This window comes from Ricinus communis, chromosome 1, assembly GCF_019578655.1.
Source record: "Ricinus communis isolate WT05 ecotype wild-type chromosome 1, ASM1957865v1, whole genome shotgun sequence".
NCBI classification, from domain to species: Eukaryota; Viridiplantae; Streptophyta; class Magnoliopsida; order Malpighiales; family Euphorbiaceae; genus Ricinus; species Ricinus communis.
In genome coordinates, this window is record NC_063256.1 from 31,964,645 (window position 1) to 31,969,178 (window position 4,534).

At 42.3% G+C, this 4,534-nt stretch overlaps 1 non-coding gene across 1 annotated transcript; it reads right to left on the reverse strand.

Moving 5' to 3' along the window:
- Positions 1-591: 591 nt before the first annotated feature.
- Positions 592-698, reverse strand: LOC112534498. Its single transcript, XR_003078787.2, has one exon. It is a non-coding gene; the product is annotated as a small nucleolar RNA R71 (small nucleolar RNA).
- Between the last annotated feature and the right edge of the window lie 3,836 nt (positions 699-4,534).

Sequence of the window (4,534 nt, forward strand, 5' to 3'; positions counted from 1 at the left end):
AGACCCATTAACTTTGACAATCCATCCAATGTCATTGTCGAGAGTCCATCAAAAACCCATAAATTCTTGGCTAACTTAGTGATGTACATTCTACCACACAAACATCCTTATATAATTTCTTAGCTTGCTCAAGCAAGTATACGAACAAACATAAAGCCACGTTGCACCAAATACCTTCCTCTAAACAGCAGGGATGCGGGACAACAATCGGGCTGCGGATGAAGCTAGAACTATGTACAAGTTTGCTAGACCTTCTCTTGAGGGGACACAAACGAGTATATTACAACCACCTGTGGCAGCCAACAATTTCGAAATAAAGCCAAATGTGATACAAATGGTGCAAAATAGTGTACAATTTGGGGACTACCGAGCAAGGACCCAAACGCTCATATCGCCAACTTCTTGGAAATCTGTGACACCTTCAAGATAAATAGAACAACTGATGATGCCATTCGGTTGAGGCTGTTTCCTTTCTCTCTGAGGGACCGAGCGAAAAGATGGTTGCAGTCGTTCCCAGCCAACACTATCATAACATGGAGATCATTGGCTGAGAAATTTCTTTACAAGTACTTTCCTTTAGCTAAGACTGCTAAATTAAGGAATGACATTTCTTCTTTTATGCAGATGGAAGACGAGAGCATGTATGATGCTTGGGAGAGGTACAAGGACTTGTTGAGATGCTGTCCACACCATGGTCTACTAGTATGGATGCAGGTTCAGACCTTTTACAGTGGTTTGAACCTTGCTACTCGAAAAATGGTTGATGCAACAGCAGGAGGGGCACTGAACAGTAAGATGCCCGAGCATGCTTAGAACTTAATAGAGGAGATGGCCATGAACAATTACCAGTGGTACTCTTCTAGGAGCCAACCAGTGAGGCAGGGAGTGGTCAATCAACTAGACTCCACAGCAGCCTTGGCAGCTCAAGTGGAGCTTTTGACTAAGAAGTTAGTCCAGCTTTAGATGCCGGTTTATGTAGCCCAGATAAGCTATGAATTTTACGGTGGCCCGCACTATGGTGCAAACTGTAATGCGGGAGGTATGTTTGCTTCGAGTAATATTCTTCTTCTATTATTTCTGCTGACATTGAATAGGTAGACTACATGGGTAATGCCCCTAGACAGCAGAACAACCCATACAGCAGCACATACAACCCCGGCTGGAGTAATAATCCAAATTTCGGGTGGAGAAACAACAACGCCCAGGGTCCACCAGGCTTTCAAAGACTGCATCAGCAGCCACCACAACAGCAGTAGCAGGCTATACCATCACAGCCCTCTCCACTAGCCGAAAAGAAATCTAAGTTGGAGGAGCTGATGATGAAGTTTGTCACATCGATAGAGACGAGATTCCAGCAGACAGACAGTGCTCTTAGAAATCAGCAGGCATCCATCCAGAATTTAGAGAGTCAAATTGGGCAGATTTCTAAGATGTTGTCTGAGAGGCCACAAGGATCACTCCCCAGCACAACAGAGTCAAACCCTAGGGAGCATTGCAAGGCTGTCACCTTGCGATCAGGTAAGCAATTATCTAGCTCTCTACCTTTAGCTGGTGATGAGGATGTTTGTATGCAGGATAAGCCAGCTAGGCAGGAGCCAGAGCCTGAGACAATGGGAGGAGAAAAGGTGGAAGACAGGCAGAAGAGCCCTGTGAGAGAGTACCAGCCACCGGTCCCCTACCTTGCTCGACTTAAGTAGGAGAAGGTTGATAAGCAGTTTGGTAAGTTTCTTGACTTGTTTAAATAACTACGGATTAACTTGCCTTTTATTGAAGCTATTTCGCAGATGCCAAAATATGCCAAGTTCTTAAAGGAAATCTTGAGTAACAAAAGGAAGTTGGAGGATTTAGGACTAGTGACTCTGAACGAGGAGTGTTCGGTTATTCTTCAGAATAAGCTGCCACTCAAAAGAAGAGATCCAGGGAGTTTTACTGTTCCCTGTGTCATTGGCAATTTGCCTATTAGTGGTGCATTAGCTGATTTAGGAGCTAGTATAAATTTAATGCCCACTAGTCTGTTTGATAAATTAGGTTTGAGTGAACCTAAGCCCCTAGGATGAGCATTCAGTTAGCTGATAGGACTGTTAAATTCCTAGGGGTATTGTTGAAGATGTGCTTGTTAAGGTAGACAAGTTTATTTTTCCTGTGGATTTTGTAGTTATAGATATGGAAGGTGAGAGTATTGTGCCTTTAATCCTAGGTAGACCCTTTCTTGCAACATCTAGGGTTGTAATAGATGTTTGTGATGGAAAACTTAAACTTAGGGTAAATGATGAGACCATTACCTTCGACCTAACTACTACTATGAGACACTCTTTATACCATGATGATGTTGTATTTTCTATTGATATTTTGGATAATTGATTGAGTCTCATTTACAGGAAATGTTGCTTGATGATCCTTTGCAGGTAGCCTTGCAAGGAGAGGAGGAGGAGTTGTCCAACGAGTAAGTGTTGGAGCAGCTCGCTAGTTTGTTGGCTATTGAGCCTAGCTGTTCTACTGATCCTTTCCTTTCTCTTGACAGGTCAGAAGTACAGAAAGTGAAGTCTTTTTTCGAGGACCCCCCGACCTTAGAATTGAAGGAGTTGCCTAAGCAATTAAACTATAGATTCTTGGATAAGGAAGAAAAGTTACCGGTGATCATTGCAACAGATTTAACATCTGAGGAGCGAGCAAAATTCTAGATGCGCTCAAGAGGTATAAGAAAGCCTTCGCCTACAAGATTGCTGATATTCTTAGGATCAACCCTAGTTTCTGTTCTCACAAGATTCTTATGGAGGATAGCTATAGAGCAGTGGTTCAGCCATAGAGGCGACTTAACCCGAACATGAAGGAAGTAGTGAAAAAGGAGGTAATTAAGCTCTTAGATGCAGGATTAATTTACCCTATTTTTGACAGTTCTTGGGTGAGCCCTGTGCAGGTTGTGCCGAAAAAAGGAGGCATGACAGTAATTCGCAATGAGCAGGATGAGCTGATTCCTACATGGATGGTAATAGGATTCCGAGTGTGCATCGATTACAGTAGGCTTAATGATGCAACTCGGAAGGATCACTTCCCTCTTCCTTTCATTGATTAGATGTTAGAAAGATTAGTAGGACATATGTTTACTGTTTCCTTGATGGTTTTTCAGGATATTTTCATATCCCAATTGGACCTGAAGACCAAGAGAAGACAACTTTCACCTGCCCCTACGAGACATTTGCTTATAGACGGATGCCTTTTGGTCTATGCAATGCGCCGACTATGTTTCAGCGGTGTATGATGGCCATTTTTGATAATATGATTGAGGAGTTGATAGAGGTATTTATGGATGACTTCTCTGTTTTTGGTAATTCATTCTCTTACTGTTTGGCAAATCTAGAACGCATGTTAGCTAGGTGCATTGAGGCTAACTTGGTGCTAAATTGGAAAAAGTGCTATTTTATAGTGAGAGAGGGAATCATTCTAGGGCATAAGATTTCACATGCAGGGATAAAAGTCGATAGAGCTAAAATAAAAACAATATCTAAGCTACCACCCCCTAGTTCTGTTAGGGCTGTTAGGAGTTTCTTAGGCTATGCTGGGTTCTATAGAAGATTTATTAGAAATTTCTCTGGAATTGCTAGGCCTCTTACTCAATTACTAGTAAAGGATGCACCTTTTGTTTTTTATGATGCATGTGTGTCTTCTTTTGAGTTATTAAAGAAACTTTTGACCAAAGCCCCTATCATGGCTTCGCCTGATTGGGGGCTGCCCTTTGAACTAATGTGCGATGCTAGTGACTATGCAATTGGAGTTGTGCTTGGATAGAGGTTTGATAAAAAGTTCCAAACCATTTACTATGCTAGCAGGACGTTAATAAGAGCCCAGGAACATTACACTACTATAGAGGAGTTGTTGGCTATTGTTTATGCCTTCGACAAATTCTGATCATACCTCATCTTATGAAAGACCATCATCTTCATTGACCATTCAGCTTTGAGATATTTGTTTAATAAGCATGAAGCTAAGCCAAGATTGATCAGATGGATCTTATTGTTGTAGGAGTTCGACATTGAGATTAGAGAAAAGAAGGGTGCAAAAAATCTGGCAGCAGATCACCTATCCAGACTGGAGAATCCGAGCTTGGAAGCACTTGATGAGAGCACGATAGATGATCGATTTCCAGAGGAGCACTTGTATTCATTGAAGGTATATTCTGATTCTCCTTGGTTTTCTTATTATGCTAACTATCTTGTGGCTAGGGTCTTACCAAAGGGTATGACTTATCAGCAAAAGAAGAAATTCTTTGCTGATTTGAAATACTACATTTGGGAAGATCCCTTCCTATATCGAGTGTGTGCAGACCAGGTCATCCGCCGATGTGTTTATGGCGAAGAGAGTCTCTAGATCTTGAGGCACTCTCATGAAGGACCTGCAGGAGGCCATCAAGCGGCGAACCATACTGCTAGGAAGGTGTTGGATGCAGGCTTTTATTGGCCAACTATCTTCCAAGATGCTAGAACCTTTGTTCAGGTTTGCGACGCTTGTCAGCGCTCAGGTAATATCTCTGCCCGTG